Below are 20,087 nucleotides of genomic sequence, written 5' to 3' on the forward strand. Positions count from 1 at the left end.
ATATTCACTTTACTTTTTTTCCCTCTCATCGTGACAAATAATCTGAAAGAAAATAGTGACCATGCTTAATATCTGTACGTAGATAAGGGAAACAAAACGTGAGTTTGCCAAGACTTCTTATCGGTCAGACTTGATATGTCTGTAATTCCACATTTTAGACTGTATAGGTAATACTGGGATGCAAGAAGTGAAAAGCTGGTGCATAACCTTGGTGATGGTTTATATTCTCTTTCAAAGTTTTGCATTATTTTATGTATTTTGAGCTGCAGTCATTTTTCTGTGTGCTGTATCTGCCCTGAATAGTTTCCTTTCTAAGAATACATGCAGAGGGCAGGTTTTAATATGCATAGGGACCTGCAATTTATATGTAACTGTTCAGAAAGTGAATTTATTTGACCACAGGAGCACAACAGAAGTTGTATTTATATATGAAGTAAATAGCCTTGTAAGTTGACTTGAGGAATAATGAGAGAGCAGCGTGGAGGAAGATACAGAAGTGACTGGAAAGGGGAGAAACAGAGCTGGAAATAACTTAGAGTTAAAAAACAAATGATAAGTGGCAAATAATTGTATTTTCATATCAGAACATGGCCATTGTTTATAACCATTATAATAGTTAATTGAAGCAGCAGGTACAAAAAAATAAACTCGGAGGAGGGAAAAAACGAAAGATGCCAGCCATAACTATAATAATTACTGGAATATCACTGTGATAGACAGGTCTAAAATTAAAGTTTCTCTCATTTATTTAGGTTGTAATAGAATGTTTGTCCCACGTCTGTTATAAGAGATTAGAAGACATTATCGACTGTCCTTCCATAAAAAACCTGATAGCAACAATCAGCTGCAAGGGGAAGTTAGACTCCTTTAACCCATATGATTAACCTTGTCATATTTTTGCTGGTAGAGCGGATAACACTGTCAGATGTTTTTGAATCTCGTTTTGCATTCAACATGTTTTAATAAATTGAGAAGAGAAAGGAGATCAGTGTGGAATGGAAGGGAAAGACCACTGACTTTTATTTTCTTGTCACCTTACAGTATGTCTGGAGCAATATACACAGCTGAATAAATACTACATTTAAGAACATATTTGTAAAAATTCTTTTTTCATTTTATGAACCTTCAGAAATCTCTTATTCTGTAAAGTTAAATATAGTTTTATGTTGTGCTGTAGTTACAAAGCGTAGTTTTCCTGTAAATGGAATGGCATATTGACAACTTTCACTCCATTAAAACAATTTAAAGCTTCTACTATGCTTCAGGCAATGCAAAGAGACTGGTTTGCCAGTCACTGATATTAGTGGTAAGTTAAGAATAACCAAATGAAGCCTGTGAAAAGTTGGCAAAAATAAAAAGCTGTAAATAAGATACTTAATCTCCAAGGTACCGTTTTCACAGAGATTTATTTCTCTGTGGTAGTTTGGTGATGTAGTCTATGTTGTGGATGTCCACGATATTGAAAGACATGATGTGCATGTCAACAAGTGTAGAAAGCAATAATTTAAGAGAAAATGCACTGGAGTGTATGTTCTTCAGAAGTCCCTTTTCAGGCAGACAGATCACTAGGAACGCTTAGCAAAGGTACAGCTGGTAAAGAGTCAGCTAGAACCTCATCTGACAAACAGTCATATCAGTGTGGTCAAGTCAAGAGGTCTTGATCAGATTTTGCCAATTAGGATCTTGCTTGGAATATTTCTTCCAATAGGGTTATAAAATGTATTTACTCTGCGGTCTGTGTAATAACAGTTCACCTAGCCGTATCTAACCTAGCTTTATATTAGCTAATTTAGGTATTACTAATTTTATTTCTACAATAGCATGGAATTCACACAAAGTTCTGCAAAATTGCAAGACTGCAAAACCTATTTATGTTTATGCAAGTACAGACATGTGGATGCAGGAAAAGCAATGCAATTTATTGTAAACAGAACATCTGAATTAACTATAATATTAACTGTAATAATGTCCTGTATTATTTTATGTTATTTTTGGCATTATGCTAAGAAATAGGGGCTATAGGTGAATATTAATATTCTACTAAAATATTTAATTGGCTTAACCACATTATGTTCCCTCTAAAAGACCTCTCATTGTTTCTTAACAAATCATTTGTCATATGTGGATCCATCCTGTCTTGAAATTTTCATTAATATAAAATTTCAGACACTGCTGATATCCTGTAACTCATTTGATGTGCTTGAGCAGAGCATCTGACTGGAGAATGTCTGCTAGATAGGTTACATGTGTCTGATGCTGATCTGAAATCAAGAATAAACTGGAATTACATTAGCATAAAATAGACTGGTTGGCTATCCTGCTGCATATCTCATAAAAGGCTTAATTCTATACCATCGAGAACCCAACTGAGTCTGCAAACCTTCCTTCTAACTCTCACTTAAATGAGCATCTGGATCTGTTGAATTGGTTTCTCTGAGCTCTTGAATATGGATTTCAGGATCAGAATCTTTATGTCCAGGTGTAAAAGATGATTAATAGTTTGTTGAATAATGGATGATGTTGCAGCCTATCTTGAAAGGGACACTTTTGAAATGTTTCCATTTCCTTGGACTTTATCTCACCATTTGCATACAATAAAGTGAACCCTGAGAAGGTGGGAAGTGCTGCCAGAGGGGAGGGCACCTTGAACAGCTGTGGAAGCTTTACTCGCATCACAAAGCGTCATCTGTCCTACACCTCTTGTGACAAATTCAAGACGGGGGGGGGGGGCTTTGAAGACTAGCTGATTCTGATCTGGCATTATTTTGGGCCTTTTCTGTTCAATTTTACTTTAATCATGGTCACAATTAGAAAGCGAAGAAAACAGTGGCATACTAAATTCAAAGTCTAGGTTGGCTTTTTTCCCCAAATAATTCTATACTGCTTGGAAGATTCTGACCACCCCAAAACCAGGTTTATTTGGGGTTGTTTGTTCTTGTCAGATTTCTCTGGGCACCAGAGGAATTATCTAGATAATTCATGAGAAAGGCTAATAATCATATTTATTTATTATCATGTTTTAAATTTCAGGAAAGAGGTCCTGATGCATCGAGGCCTTTAACCTGAATCTAATCCAAAATTCTGAGTGACTGTTGGCATGTTTAAATTCTTTGCTGAATCGAGGCTAAAATTTGGCTGCGTGTTAGTGTACACAGTTTATGTTGACTGCAGTGAGTCTCATGCTTGTGGCCATGGGAAGGCTGGCTGGCAAGGCATGAATTCAAGCCCATAGAGAAATCCAGAGTGAATGTGATGGCTGTGTCCATGTGCAATGTTGTAATTATCTTGCAAGCTCCCTTTATCACGTATTGGCAACTGCTGAAATGAAAAGATAATACTGTTTGTGTATGAACATGAGAGAGTTTACTGCACTTGTTTGTTGGACCATGGATTAAATTATATCAGTGCTAATGTTCTAGTTAATGAGTTAGTTAGACATATTCAAAACTCTCTGACATCACCAAATTCTAAGAAAATAAGGAAACATAGAAAATTAACAGAAGTAGCCATAACCATAACATATCTGCTGGTTTCCTTTGTATATTTATTCTGCAATAATAAACTTGTAGAGGTTAATGCTTGGTATTTCATCAGTTAGAGTTCTGCTTGCTCTGCTATAGAGAAAACTTTATGTTAACATACAGCACGTTTGTCAAGTAATGTAAGGCTATACACATTGTGTTACCCGCAGAATGGTGGAAGGAAGATGACTTGAAGAGGTATTTATTAGATAGCTCATCAAAGATACGACTAATAGCATTTTGCCATTACATCAGAGGGTATTCTAGAAGGAACAAACAAGCGTTCCTCTCTTTCTAAAGGATGATATTTGGCTGATGAGCCTGTCATGAGCAGTAAGCAGTGTTTCTGGTGACTGCAATCAGGGCACAAAAGCTACGTATCCCTGCTTGTCTGTCTTCTTTCCTGCTCTGTGGCGTTCTTTCTGCTTAGTAATTAGTGCCTCTCCTTTTTTCTCCTCCCTCTGTCCATCGTCCTCCCACCTCCTGGCTTTCTGGCTCATGTATTTCCTGGGCATTCGCTCTTCCTCTCATCCCTCTGTCCCACTGCTCTTTGACATTTAAACTATGTTCATACAAACATGCATATTCTCTCTTTGAGTTCATCAGCTATGTAGTACCATCAGGCGTATCAAGTCCCTGCAGACCTTCTGTCACCTTTCTTTTCTGACTTTTTGTTTTAAAAGTGATGTTATTTTCCGTCATTGTTTCTTTAGTAAACTGATATGAGGATTGTCAGTGCCCTTTTCAAAGAAATTGTTTTTTCTTGTTTTTAATTTTTTTATTTATTTATATTCCTTGTCACCTGGGACATTTATCTCATAGCTCAGTTGTCTTCATGAAGAATACTCAATCCCCACTGCTGGGCAGGGACTGAAGTCTAGTGATCTGCACTGTCCTAGAAGAATGCCTCTATGAAGTTGGTTCACGGATCAAAATACAGCTGAAATTTTACACAGGGATTCATTTGAATATGAAGAGTATGCAAAAGGAATATTTTAAAATTAGGATTTAATGGAATGTCAAGAGGGAACTTGGAGAAGGAAAGCATATAGTCTGCAACTGAGATTTAACCTTCAGAGCAAATGGCTTTTGTACCGGTTGAAGTTTTCACATCTCTTCGTTCTCTGTGTTTAGTCTTGTGCATTAGAGGCTTTTCTAACGTATGGATTGCTGTGGCCAGATCTTTATCAGGGGGATCATTGATAAACCAGATTGGGTTATAAAGCCCAGCAAGAAGTCAAATGGGACCCCACAGGTTTTTTGATAAAAAACTATTACATTGAAATTTAGATTTTTTTTAAACTGGCCCAAAAAATTTAATTTTGACAAGAAAATAAAAAAGAAACAACCCACAGTGTTGAGTTGTAACTTTATCTGTCTTGTATCATCGGTCGGGCTCTCTTTTATATTTCCTGTGAATGGTGATCCTGAAAGACTGAAGTGCATTGTAGGAATTTATTCAGTGGGATATATAATATGCTTTAGCAACTGGTCCACAGAAGGAAATCGAGTACTAGCATTACAGTGAATAGAAAACAGGGAGATATGTTTTAATGCTGGCATGGATGAGATCTGCAAAGTGTTTTTCCAAGGATTCCACTTTGTCAAAACATTTTACTTGAATTGAAAATGTCTAAACAAAATGTTTTGACAGTGCACAACTTAGATTTCTCTCTGTGGAAAAGCTCAACTCTATGTCCCATTTCAGGAAGAAATCAAACTGCCTGATCTCCTCTGCGGTAGCAGTGCCATTTTTTTTTTCTCAAGTCTAATCGCCGTGCCACATACATAAATTAGTGTGAGATTTCAGAGGAGAAGAATTCTTGGGCTGCTTCTGGAAATGCAAGCATTATCCTAGAGGAAGGATGGTACTTAAATATTGGAAGGGATTCTGAAAGGGCTCTACAGCATCTTTGTTTTGGAAAGGAGGCAGAAGGAGAAGAAGTCAAAAGTGAATCTTGTGAAGCATTCCTGGTGGGTTTCTTTCCCATTCAAGTGGTCTTGTGCAGCATAGGTAAGTCGTTATGCTGGGAGTGTTCTAATTCAGGAGCATTTTGCTGGTGCGCTGCTATAATAAAGGAAGGATATATTAAAGTACTCATTTGGGATTTTGGTTATTATAAATTACATTCTTTGAAATCTCATTTAGAACTAGGAACTAAATGATGTTGGAAGGCTCAGAGGATTAATTCTTCCTGAACAATAGACTGTCACTGATCACTCTGTAAAGTAATTATGCCAAATTTAATTATAATACAAGCACATTGTATAGTAGTTATAGTGTGCCCAAAAGAGAGTTTGAAAAGGTGCCTCACAAGCATATGGACTAGCTCTGAGAGCACAGTGGCAAATTATGCCTGTTGTAATTGAGTACGACTTAATATTAGGCTTTCTTAATTAAAGGTTTGGGGTGGTATGGGGTGGATTCTGCCTGGCACGCTTTGCTTTTCAGTATCATCAGCATAATGGAAGAAATGATCTCTTCTCTCCCCCTTTTACAGATACTGCCAAAAGTCCTTATGACTTCCAATAGCATTAAGGTATTGAAATCAATTCCATTATTACTGTAGTGATAAAACCAAGAGTAATCAAATTGTTACAGGGCTGGAAAAAAACCTGCCCCTCCTTCTAATATTTAAGCTTCAGGAATTACACTATCATCTGGTGCTGATCTTTCAGTGCCATCCACTTACGCAAACTCAAGGCTACTACTTCACCATTTCAGTCATCTCTCCTCAATTTTCCATCCATCTTCATGCTGGATTTAGACTATTTATAGAAATATCATTGACCCTTTAACTATATAATCAAACACTGATGGTGTTTAGAATTCCACTCCCGTGGCAGGCTGGAGTCTAAGGCACTTGCTGAGGGAGCCACCAGGATCACGGTCAGTGATTTAGAGTAGCATTAAGATGCTTGGCCAGAAACTTTTCTTGGGAAAAACAAAAGCTGTGTGGGTCATACATAAACCAATAAAAGGGCTGCTGGTACTTGGAGAAGCAGTTCCACAGCTGAGATGACGTCGTGCAGTAAGCCTGAACTGAGGTTTTATGCTTGTGTTGTGTTAGGTCAAGTATTTGAGAGAAAGCTAATAAGATCTGGAGTATGAGTGTCGGGAGTAATAAAGCAGGAATGGTGGCAGTAAGAGGCAGATGCCTTTGTTTTGCATTGCAACGTGATGTGTTTACTATGAAGCAACAAAAATGGTTAAGATGAGAGGTCAGAACTGGTAAAAAGAGTGTAGATCTACTGAGTTTCTGGGTTTGTACTCACAGCTGGCTTCAATTTGCCTTTACAGCCCAATGGAAGAAGTTAAAAAAAGAAAATCTGTGAAGAGCAGGAAAGGCATTCTAATCTAAAAGGGTTTCTTTTTTCCCTCTTTTATCTTATTTCTTTTGCATGTCACCATTTTGTTACATAGGAAATGTAGTCAGAGTATGAATTTGGTGTCAGTTTGTTTACACGTAGCCCAGAGACCACTGATGCTGTGAACTGCAGGTCCTTCCATACAGCATAACGTCTGGTTGCACAGCAGGTGATGCCGGCACACGCTCTGCACTTTGCTTCCCCCATTCTTCCCTCTACCAAAATGCCTCCTTTTAAAATTGTTGCTCATAGAACTAGTAAAACTATTTAAACAAAAATGTAGAGAAAGGTGTTTTATCTGTTTTCCTCCAGCGTAGAACATTTAGTTTTCCAGGTCATCTTTACAGTAGTATAATATTTTCAGGGAAGGCATAGAAAAAGTTGTTAAAAAAAAAAAAAAATCAGAATTCTTATGTGCATTTTGGTTATTTTGCTTAACAATGTGATAAAAATTTTTGCCTGGCACATCTTAATGGCCAGCCTTCTGTAGTAATTTACACCATCCTTTAAACATTTATCAGATCTTAAGCCAATCTGCCATACATGGGGAGAGTGTCAGTTTGTTTTATTGAAGAGTATTGGAAGTGAAATCTTGCATGAGCTGTAATGTCAGCAGTTTTCACAGCATCCACTAGTGACATTTAATGTGTCTGTGAAGAAATCTGTGTCGATACCGTGGCTGCTATGAGGATAGGAGCGATGTGCTCTCAACTGCCATTGTTTGATGGTGGTGGTGGGTCTTTTAGTCTTCCTTGACCAAAAGGTAGTGACATGTTCATACACAGTCCATTACACTAATACGCTTCAGTTCTCTTTGAATTTTTATTTATACATGCACCTCTGTAATGTTGCCAGTCTAATGGAGCTTGAACTCCTGATGAAAACATTGTCAGCAGATTTATTCACACTACAAGCAAACTCATGCTTTTTGAGAGGTCCGGTATTCTTTCCCCTAACTGATATGGCCACAAGTCAAGACCAGGAGACTCAGTGGAATTAGGTAGAAGTGTCCCAAAAGAAGAACAAGTGACTAGGTTAAAAAACTGTGAAAACTAGTTAAGAAGGTTTTTTTCATTTCTGTAACTTTATTTAAATTCTAATCCTCCACAGTGGCTGTGACATTTAGTACTGAAAGACAATTTAAACTTAGCCACATTCTTACAAGGGATAACTGCACAGGCTTCTTCTTGCATACATATATACATATCTGTCTAGATATATCATCTATATTATATATATATTTAATGCCAGCTGCATGTTGCCTAAAGGTGAGATGAAGAAATGCCATTTTTATGGCAGCCCTAGGTGAATATAGTTATTTTTAGCTAATTCAGTTATAATCTTAGATGAAGGTCTATGTTCCTTGGCATGGTGCAGGCAATGCCCTTCATCAAAGGAGCTGTCTCTAATCAGGATCTGGTTTTTTTTGAAAGACCACCTAAAGTGCATCTTGTCACTCTTGGGATGCAGGGCCTACAATCCGAGTACCCAATCTATCCAGCTAGCCAGGCTTTTTATTGCGTTTTAGATGAGAAACAGTCAAATCTTTTTCCCTTCCTGGACTCCTAACAGAGAATGAGTGCTTGTGCTTGTACCAGACTGACAGCCCTTGGAGTAGGAGCCCTCCTTCTGCCTCCAAGCAATGAACAGATGCAGCTTTCACGGTCTGAGCTGCCAATTCTGGAAGAACCTCAGCTATTGGAGTTTCTCCTCCATCCTTGACTGTATCCATTTTGCATGCCCATCTGAGTACAGGTTGTCAGCTGTGACCTTGGGAGTGCTAACTAGCATCATTGTAGTAGCATCACCTGGGCTGATGTGATGGCGATATTTGTCATCTAATCATTCGTTCCTCCCTGTAGTTGCTACAGTTTGAAACCTGTCATCTATCTAGTTAATAATCTGTATAATGTAGGCCCTTTTAGTTCAGTAATGGGGAAGTTTTCACTCAAGTATCACAAGCTAAGTTGATGGACAGCCAACAGATTGTAGGGCCTTTCAATGATCCATGCTTGTCCTAAGCCTGCTCCAAAGCAGCTGGCAATGTTGTACCATGGAGGTGTGGACAACAACCCATAATTATTAACAGGCTGTTAATTTTGTTTCCTTTAATTAATTTGATTTGTGAGCAAAGTTTGTAGCCTTCAGATGTTCTGGAACCTGCAAGGCAATTCTGTGATTTACAAAAGAAGAAAAATCAGTGTTGGCTGGAACACTTGTAGCGGACTGATGGGCTTTATGATGGCAGAAAGAGTCTACAGAAAAGCTGAAAGTTCAACGACTGCTGCAGGTTTGCCTCAGCTTTATGAAAACATTCAGGCAGCCAAATACCAACAATTTATTTTACTCTCAGCCAGGTAAAAGAAGGGGAGATTATTGTTAATTCATAGCTTTCTACTTCATGTCAACTTCTGCCTATGCAGTGTAGGATTTTAGGAAAAGTTCCCAGCTAATACAGTGGAGGATGTTCTCATTTTTTTCTACTGACTGAAAGCTGCTTTTTCCAAGAAACGTTGAATAATTCTACCTTTTACTATGTGTATAATAGGTAAGCATTTATTTTCCATTTTCCTAAGTATATCTTATCTAAAAATATTCAATTTCTATTGGCAAGAGACATTTACTTTCCACTTTCCTTATTCAGCTGTGTCTGCATTTTAATGCTGAAATGCACTGTTGAAGATAAAGTAGATTTTTAAGGCAGCTTTTCTAAGATAATTTTAAAATAAAAGCTTAATACTGTATCAGAAAGTTGTCTTTCCAAAGCCAGTTTTCCAATTTTCCGTGGGCTGATTTTTGGCCAGTCTCTATTATTTGGAGAGGGTTGTCTTTTTATGTGAGGTTTGGGTTTGGGTTTTTTCTGGCTGAAAAATATACAGAAGAACTAGAAGAGATACAGAAGAGGAAGAAGGGTGATTGGAGATATCAAGTTGCTTTTGTATGAACAGACTATAAAGACCATAATCCTTTAGCTCAGGAAGCAGACACGAGAGGGGAGTGTGGCTATGTGTTTATGAAACAAAGAGATGAAAAGATAGATTGGGAGCAATTACTCTTTTTTTTTCTCATAATGGAAACCTGGAGGATACTTAATAAAATGAACAGGTAGCCAGCTTACAACTAATAAAAGAAAGTACATTTTTAAAAGCTATATACTTATATTTTGAAATTCATTGACATAGAATTTGTGGAAGAGAGGAGTTTAAATGGACTCAGAAAACCTTAGGAAAATGAATGCCTGATGGATCCACTGAGGAAATAGTCTTTATATTGCATTAAGGAGATATTTCTCACACTTAGAATTTCATGAGAGGGAATACTGATTTTTTCTTTAAATGTATAAATGGCTGAGTAACAATCACCATAGCAACAAAAAGAATATCAGGTAAGATAAGCAGTAAGGAAGCGGTAAGGAAAGGGATTTAATGAGTGTTATGCCTGTGGGTTTGTTCCTCTTTGGATAAGTTTGTGGTAATTCCTTGCCATATTTCCGCTTTCATATTCCTCTAAGAGCATTGCCCATTTTAGCTCTAATGCTGCATGCAAATACTCTGCTGCTTATTGTTGAAGGAATACCTTCCCCACGGTGACCGAGAACCAGCGGCACCGTAAGAATAAATCTTGTGGTCTGCAAATGAAATGTGACCAGTGGGCCATTCCTGAAGAGCTACTGCCCTTCCCACATCAGAGGCTCTTCCTGCAAGGTCAGGGTTTGGTGTCAGGACAGGGCAAAGCCAGACAAGCACTTGAAGCTGGGTCTGTCACTCCTTACCTGTGAATTTGTCTGCTCCCATGGAGAAATTTGGATGATGCGTAAATCCTGTCTTGTGTTCTAATTTGATCAGGTTTGACCTGTCAAAAAAGCTTCTCTCAACACTTTGGGAACATCATAATTCAAAGCATTAGGTGCAATATGAAGTGAACTTTGGAGTACTTACGTAAAGTTACTATATTACTGAGTCTTTCCAAACATGATGTAGGGTGCTCTTTTAAAGCTTCTTGGAGATCAGTTTTCATTTTTAAAGCTATCATAAAGAATCTGAAAGGGAAGTCTTTTAACTATTACAGGTAGCACAAGCTGTCTTTCTTACTTGCTTCCATTTCTTACCTTGAACTACTTTGCTGAAATTACCACATCCTTTCTAGTGATGGAGTCTGGCTGGCACTTGTTAATTTGTGGAGCTGGGGAAAAGTATTTATTACTGGAATCTTTCTTATGTAGCCTGTGCGCACTGTCTGTCACTGTGTAGACTTGCTCAGAAATTCTGGACTTCCGAGATTATTTTTTTTTTCAACTAAGAAATCTCCCAAAGCTGATTCAGAGGGGAGAAAACAAATGAAAGCAAAAACTTTGTAAGCAAAAGGTTTGTAAGCAGTAGCACTGAAAAGTATTTTCCATGTTTACCACAGTTTCTTTATGAAGGATAATCAAGGATTAGCTAAGGGTATTGTTATATTCCTTGCAAATGCTTAGCAACTGGTATATAGTTTATATAAATGATAATATCTATGCATATAATGTCTGTGTATTCTCTGCTAATTGGCTTCGTGAGCAAGCTGATTTTATTTGCCTTACAAAACCTGTTTTATGTATGTAACAAAGCCAAAGGGATAAATATATTTTTGAAAGCTGTCTCAATGTAACTTAATGTTAATTAAAACCATTAAATGTATATCATTGCAGTGAAGAAAAATCACATTTCCCTTAACGCTATCTACTGCTCTTCTGGTTCTTGGAAATGTAATTATCCATTACCAAACACCAAGTTTTGTTTTTTTACTTAGTAGGGTTTTTATTTATTATTGAGGAGAAGATCTACAAATTGTGACACCGTTCTATGTTACATTCTAAGGGGAGTTCAGTAAAAACTGAACTTTTAAATTTATTATGGAAGTTTTATTTATTCCATAAATGTAGGTCAAGATTCCAGAGGTGGTCAAAATTCACTTGAGCTCTTCACCATGGAAACTTTGACATTTATATTTGTTACTTATGTCATCAGAGAATATTAGCTTCTCTTGACAGCAGTTCTGTCAAGAACTGTCAGAATAATAAACCATTAATTGTTTTTTTTTTAAAATGTTCATTTTAGAGTACTACATTTCATCTAAGACTTTGACTTCTTTGAGTTAAGTTTTTAAATTTATTTTATAAATACCATTTATAAATCCACACCTTTGGGATGAAAATGTGAGCAGGATCTGCCTTCCTCTGGAACACTGTCCTTATTGTTAAATCAAGGCTGCCACCAACATATCATGAGCTAGTTAGATAATAGCAGTAGTAGGAAAAAGAACAAATATATACAATTGAATGGAAAATGTAAAATGACCCTGACTCTCAAAGCTGTGCAATCAAAAATTTTCGTAAGAATTTCATTTTTTTGAACATTTTTTAACAAAAAGTATTCCTGAAATTGTGGAGCTTTTCAAAACCATCTGAATTTGGAACAAAGAGCATTTTTCAATACAGAATTGAGAGCTAGATCCACAGGTGACACCAAAGATAGGGCTGAACTTGACTTTTATTGTGAGATGACTCCGTTCCATCAACCTAAATCAGAAAGTGAATTCATGATAGCCGAGCTTCTGAGGGTCTGCAGCTGGTGAAGTCACCCCATGAACCCTTTCTCAGACGACCATAGAACAGACCAGACTGTGAAAAGTTCAGTTGTTAGATCTGCAGATAAACATAGAGGTTTCTGAATGTGTAGTGAGAAGTCGAAGGCGTTCCTCTCACATGATATCCAAGCAATCCAGTACTGAATTGCAAAAAAGAAGGGATATTTTGGCATAGCCAATCGCAGTGTGCTGATTAATTGCATCAGTACAGAGCTGTCTTGAAGAACAACTGGAAAAGGTACCAGGTTCTGATAGTTTTCTAGCTGCACAGCCTTCTCATGCTTTCCCTCTCCAGTGAAATGCTCAGAACATCACTCCAGGAAGTATTTGGTTGCTGCACTACACGGAACAGGACAAGAACCTGTATAAAATCAGCAGGAGTTTGTATTTGTTGTTAGATCCAACTTTTCAGTGATTTTTGCTGTTTACCAAACAGTCTGCTGAATTCACTATTGCATAGATAACAAGGGTAGTTCTGCTCTCAAAAGCTAGTAATTTCCCACCAAAAAGCTTTTGGAAGCTATGAAAAGAATCTGTTCTCTGCGTGAAATGGATTTGTTTCCATTTTACCCACACATAATGAGTAATGGCTGGGGGAATCGGTTCAGTTTTGTCCACAACTGGCTGCGCTTGAACTGCCTGACTCTCCTTTCACTATTTAACAACTGCATTCAGAATATCCTTGGGAGTCCAGTATCCATCATATCTCACTGGGCAGCAATTTTGTCTGGTTTTAAAACTGCGAAAGAAAGATGAGGAGTTTGTTTGTCTTCCAAATACGTAACCTAGTGGCAAGGAGCTCATGCTGTAGGATTTTTCAGCCAGTCAATTGTGACATCTGTTTTGGACTTTATTTTTTGACTGGTCTAACTTTTATGATTACTTATCAGTTTAATTTTATGCTTAGAGGCCCGTTTGTTCATATCAGCTGGTAATGTACAACACCCCTGAGAAGTGCCTGATTCAACAGTGTCTTAGGCACTCACAATTAGTTTATTCAATCCTTAGAAGAATTGTGATGCTGCACATACATCTTTTGCTATAGCAACACTGCCATCTGATTCAATTACAGGATTGCTGCATTACAGAGCGTTGTTCATATCTTAAAGCCTTGAAAAGTGGCAAAACTGCAAATGTACAGGGGTGGAAGTTATCTGCCTGCTTTACAAGAGAAAACCTGTGAGATCCTAGAAGAAAATAGCTCCAATTTGTTTTCAACACTGTTGTCACTGCGTTTTGATTTGGTGTTACAGAAATGAAATGCAAAAATTTGGGGACGTAGTAATACTTGCCTGCACTTTCTAGAGAAACCACCAGAGGATAATATTCTTGTTCATATTGTTTTCATTATTCCTATGTTTGCTTCATTTAATACTACATCATTTCCAGTGCCTGTGTTGCTGTGATGTCCCCCACTAATAACATCATCATGTTGCAGTCACTGTTCCTTCAAAGACTAGTATTAATTGAAGCAATTTATTCTGCCGGAGCTGAAGATGGCCTATTTATATTTTTATATAATGAATATTAACAAGTTACATTTATCTTGTCATGTACTGTCAGCTCTTTTTTCTGCTTCATGCAGATGTGCTGCCCCATACAATGCTTTGCTCAGGCTTAGCACAGTCGAACATAGATGTTCCTTTGTGTTGTGTGTGCCAAAGAGATCAGCGATATCTACCAGCTATCGCAATATGGAAAGAGAAGTAATTTTGAATTGATATCATTGCTCTTTCAGTGACTTGCTGCCTTATTCTGCCAATTAACAGAGCAATATCTTATTTCAGCAAAAAGATAATGTTTATAATTTATGTCCTTCAGCCTAATAGTAAATGTGATATATATGCAACTCAAAATATAAAGTATATTTTTTCCTCGTCCTTTCCCAAGGAGCACGAGGTCTTACGCTGTATCAATAAAAGCTGCAGGGTTACAGAAAACTGCCGCTTCGAATCTGCATGAAACTCCTCAGTCACAGTACTGCAGAAAGCTACTGTATAAATAAATGCACGTACAAGAATATCTTAGCTTTCTTATATTAGTAACATAAGGCACAATGTGTCTGATCTTCATTAGTGTTGTAGAGCTTCATTGTATATGAAATAGTTGGCTTTTACTAATATGGCCATTACACTTAATTGAAGTGAGCTTTGGCTAATGACAAACATAAAGAAAACCACTTCTCTCACATCAAAATATTTGATGTTCCCTGGAATGAAGAACCATAAAAACAGTGGAGCAAGATACTGATGAATTAAGCTAGGTAAGACCAAAATATTTTTGATTGTAGTGAAGAGCAGAGTTTGTAGAGCAAGAGCTAAATAAATGCTTTTAAACAGGCCGCTAGAGAATGAGGCCTGTTGATGCTGAAATATCTCTGTCAGAACCTTCGTTTGTAGTCCTCCTTCTTCTTAAAATATCCCTGCAGTTCTGGGCTAGGTGTTGTAGTTTTCTTCTCTAGGTTTTCCTGATCTATTCTGTAGACGTTATTGTAAATGACATAGAGAGAGAGACTATATATCCTAGACTCTAATTATTCTCTGGATGATAGTGGTTTAATTCTGTAATTGATCTTACATGGCAAAAACATGTTTCTGATACTAATTTGCATCTTGTTTAATGTAATTTTTATCACTTTTCATTGGGTTTGAGCCCTCTGAATTATTTTGAATTTTTTCTCCCAATTTGTATAAATTTTCTGCTTGTTATTATGCAGCTTCTGGCCGAAGTACATTTTGTTCGCACAATAGGAGATTTGTGTTTTCTTAAATGAGAATTTCACGGGAATGTCCACGTCGTAGTGACTCAGATAATGCTTCTCCTCTTAATTGTGAGGCAGTTCCCTTAGAGGGCTTGAAGGGCGTTATGCTGCTTCAAGGGCAGTCTTCATATGGCATCTTAATCCTAGACATTTGCCATTTATCTCACTGTGCTTCTCAGAAGAGCAGTGGTGTGTGTCTGTCTTCTTAGATCTGGCAGTTCAGGGCAGTTGCTCTTCCCTACTCAAACCCCTCTTTCGATATTCTTGATCTTTCTTTATTTTCTAGTCTAGGTCTCTGCTCAATTAACTTTATATGTGTAACTCTCAGGATTCAGTGGCATTACGTACGTTTGCTAAGCTAAAGCACAATTGTGATTGTAGGCTAGAACCTTAAACTGCTCCTGTGAACTTTCTACATAGTTTCTTCCTGTCTGAGTTGTAGTATGGCTTCATTACAGCAGTGAGAAATGGATTTTTCTATAGGAGATGGAAATACTGGAGGTTTACAAGTGTTCTGGAGTTATGCCATTCGTTGTAAAGACTAAAGCAATGTCTTTGAACTTTGTGAATAATAACATGCCCCCCTAGTAACCTTAAAAGATAGTGATGAATTCACTCACCTGAGACATGGCAAACCAGTGAGACCACAGCCTAAACCTTGTGCTCCGGGACTTGAATGAAGTCATTCTACACGTAAGAAAAGTATCCTCATCACCTTTGGCTGGGATCCAGCATTATGCAAAACACTGATTAAGATACGACACCTCAGGTGAATTCAGGAACCACCAGGCTCTCAGGCTGTTCTTTGGTTTCCTTCATATATGCATTTCTCATCCTAGATGTGCAAAACTTTTCCTGTGAAAAATTGTTTTGTTTAGGAATACCTAGAAAAGCTCTGCTCTTGTATCTATTTCTGATTTCGAGTAAATACTTCTAGGAGATGTTTGTATTTCATGTGATAGGGTCTCTATAGATTATTAGAAGTCAGCCTGAGTAGTTCTGTTGTCTTATATGTAGTTTTGTCTCTAAATTTCCCATTTCTTAGTCATCGTTATCTTAGATATTCAGCTGCATCTTTTACTTTTCTTGTACAAACTAACTCCTCCACCCTCGCAGTTGTCCTGTTCTCCCTTAATTTTCTTGCAGCATGCCTAAATCTTGTGCAGACAGATACTAAACACAGTACTAAGACTGTGTGTTCTTCTCAGCTGTGCCATGACTGCTGCCTGTGCAGCCTATGCCATGATACCTGTGGAGTCCCCAAAGTTACGCTGGTAGTTTTGTGGCTGTACTGTATTACAAGCTCATTGCCCATTTGCAGGTGACTTTTACTCTGTATGATTTTTCAACCTTAATTTCCGTGTTCATTTCTTCAGTTGAAGTATCTCAATTTCTCATTTTTCCTTTTCAGAAGTGTTTGCTTCTAGTTGTGCAAGATGTATTTTATTATTTTATGTCTGGGTTCTTACCACTCCCATTTATTTTTCTTACTGTTCTAGTCTAACATATTTGCATATTTGAGATATCTTTGCATCTTAGACATTTCAGTTTTAGCAATTTGATGTATTCTGCTCCAAGTTATTAAAAAAGCTATTATGTAAATAAGATCTTAATATTGACTTGCTCTAGGATACCTCAGAACTTCTCACCTTTGATACATTGTTCTTCCTTGTTGCTTAGATCCTAGTCTATAAATTATGTGATATTGTCCTTATTCAGGAAAAGAGTTCCAAGTCATTCTACGTGAGGTTTCACAAGACCCCTTATGAAACAAATGAAATTCAGATGCACATGTATTGTCATTTGCATTTCAGTTACCTGTGAATTCTGCAGTACTTTTGAAAAAGCAGTCAAGTTTGTCCGGAATGGCTTGTTCATTTTAAGGTGCTTAATGCTCATCATCCCTAGCGATGTTTTATTATCTTTTGTATGGCACCATAAATTTGCAAAACACTAAAATTAGAATGAGTTGCGTTCTTCTCCCTGAAGATCTCTTGTTCTTAAAGGTCCATTAAAGCAGCAAGTCACATTGATGCTTTTCGTGTGATCCCTGCGCAGAAAACTAGGGACCAGCTGAAAAAATAGCGGTGGCATGGTAGCCCATTCCTACTTCTCAGGTTTCTCTTACTTGATACTGGCTAGTTACTGCCTCAAGGGCTTACTCTTTCAGGAGGCGGATGATGCTGTTTGGATCAGCTCAGAGCAGCTTTCCGTGATCTCCCTGCCTTTCTTTCAACTTTTACCACGTGGATGCAATCCTTGTGTGGACCCATAATGACAAATGGAGCCTTTTGAGCAATTGAACAGAGTGCGGTAAGATTTTCGTCCAAAAGCCTTGAGAGTATCTGTACTGCTTAAGACTTCGTATACAACCCTCTTCTTCATAGTTTTTATATGTTTTGAGGTCATGTTGACTCTAAGGCTATGGGTGCATAGGCGTGCCAGTTCCACTGTAGGTGTTTGAAAGCAAGCTACATCTTTAATGCAAACAAATTTAGAATATCAAAATAGAATAATCATCTGAATGCAGGTGACTTGCAGTTTTTTTACTGCAAACAAGATTGAGTTATGCTGAACCACAAAATAAACCATAAGTCAGTTTGTCTAGTAATCTTGTCTAGTATCTTATCCCTAATAATGACTATAAGCTATGCTTCAGAGTAGGAATGTTAGAATATTCCTAATAATTGCATAGCTGTTATAAAAATAAATTGTATCAGGTTTTTTTTATTCACTTGTAAGTATGAGGATCAGTATCTTTGTATTTTCCTAATCCCGTTTTATGTAGCTAGGGGTTATACAAATACATAGTCCAAAACACATTTTAATTTTTTTCTCAATCGTGATCACATATTTCAAGTGAAAATATTTTGATACCTCCAAGGCAAGTCCAGTCACAAAAGTGGAAGCGATGTTTCAGGGAATCCTGTCAGTTACTTAAGAATGGCACATATTTCAGTGTGTGAGTCCTACTAATACCTTGCTGTGAATGACATTGAATGACGGCAAATCCTCTAGATTACCAGTATACTGCCTTTTAAAAAAAAGAATCCTAGGCTTAAATGTAAATATTTGCTTTACTTACTATTTAAATGGAATTCCTTAGAGCTGCAATAGAGGAGTGTCCAGTTTACTCCATTTATTTAATGGGTCGTTGCCTTATTTCATATTTGTTTCCTGTAAACGTTATTTTTCTTTTTCAAGTTTTGTTTGTTTGGGGAGTTTTTGATTGTCATGCTTTTTTTTAAATCTAGTTTTAGAATGTTAAATGTTTTATTAAGTGTTTAGCCATATTGCAAGACTGGCAAAGGGGAGTAAGAAGCCCTAACAGGCAAAATATATGAGGTCCAACACAAAAAATACCCAAGACTGCCTGTAACTCTTTTTATTTAGCAAATTAAGAAAACAACTGCAATCACCTTCAAAACAGTTCCCTTCTGAGCTGACACACAGCTGCATGCAGTGCTGCCAGTGTTCAAAGCAATTCCACAGGTCATTTTCTGCAAGGCTGGTGAGGATCTTTGTTAGTTTTGCTTTCACATCTTCTACTGACAAAAAATGGGTCCCTTTCAGCACCAACTGAATCTTTGGGATCTTCTTCACCGTAAGCCTCAGTCAATAATTGAAAAGTTTCTGTTGTGGATTTCTTCAGTTTCACAAGAAACTTGATGTTAACTTGGTGTTCACTCTTGTGCACCAATATTTTCTGACTGAATGTGAGAAGACGTCTCTGTTTGAACCCGTGTCCACTTATACTGGGCTGAGTGATTGAGTTGAGGCTTGTCTCATTGTGACAGCTTGGAACATGTTCTATAACTATCTCTTTGTCTGTCCTCTCCCACTCTTGGTTGACGAGTTATGGGGTTAATCTCAGGGCATTTGTGTCTGAGCTCATATGTACATGGTTGTAAAATCTGACTGGATTTCTTTGTTCACTGTAACATTTTGTCTGAAGGTTGGCTGTTTGTGCCCTTGATTTGTGGCACCAGCAATGAATAGCGGAGGGGGTGCAGCAGCAGGCGCTCCCCAAAGACTGATCTTACGATATCACGTGTGGGCCTCGTGTGTGGCGCTGGGTTTAAGGGCAGGGGAGGTGCAGGAGGGAGCACCATTGCCCCTCGCCTGGCCAAGCTCAAGGTCCTGAGCTGGCTGCTATGCAGTGGTGGGTGCTGCCCACTCTTTCTCCCCTCCGTCTCTGACTGCGCTGGCTGGATCCTCCTGAAAGAACCTCCTCCATGTGCTGATAGGGCATGGACCATGGAGTGCGTGTGCGCCCAACGCTTCAAGGGGACCAGCCTGGTCCACATGGAAGAAGCTGCTGCAGTGACCATGTGTTCCTGAGTAACTGCTGTTTCCCATTGATGATTCTTTTTTTTCCCCTTCTCTCTCTCTCTCTCTCTCTCTCTCTCTTTTCCTCTCTTCCACCTCCCTCTCTCTCTCATTTACCTTACGGTTTCTTGACTGGTATCGGTGTGTGTCAGATTGAAGTGACCTTGGCTGCATTCAGGGATCAGATTCTGTTCTGAACAGATTGAAATCTGTTTTCTGCAACTTTGGGAAGTTGCACCCCTGTGTCTTGGTGATGCATCCAAGTATTTTGGTCTGATTATTTTGGTCGAAGCCAGAATAAATGTTGCATTTGATTTTTGCCCCAAGAGTGACCTTGTCAGCCTCCAGATCACCACACAGATAAATAAACCACCTTCTTTCAACTGTGCAGTTCACAAGAAGGCCCAGACATGAGTGTGTAGTTCATGGATTCGGGACATGACAGTGGTACAAGGTTTTGAGAGCACAGATGATGCATGCTCTGG

General features: G+C 38.0%; 1 protein-coding gene across 8 annotated transcripts in view; it reads left to right on the forward strand.

Annotated features, from left to right (window-relative positions):
- Window positions 1–20,087, forward strand: part of GRID1 (glutamate ionotropic receptor delta type subunit 1) — a 599,405-nt gene that overhangs the window by 513,199 nt on the left and 66,119 nt on the right. The gene's annotated exons all lie outside the window — the stretch shown is intronic.

Source organism: Cuculus canorus, chromosome 7 (genome assembly GCF_017976375.1).
Source record: "Cuculus canorus isolate bCucCan1 chromosome 7, bCucCan1.pri, whole genome shotgun sequence".
Taxonomy (NCBI): domain Eukaryota; kingdom Metazoa; phylum Chordata; class Aves; order Cuculiformes; family Cuculidae; genus Cuculus; species Cuculus canorus.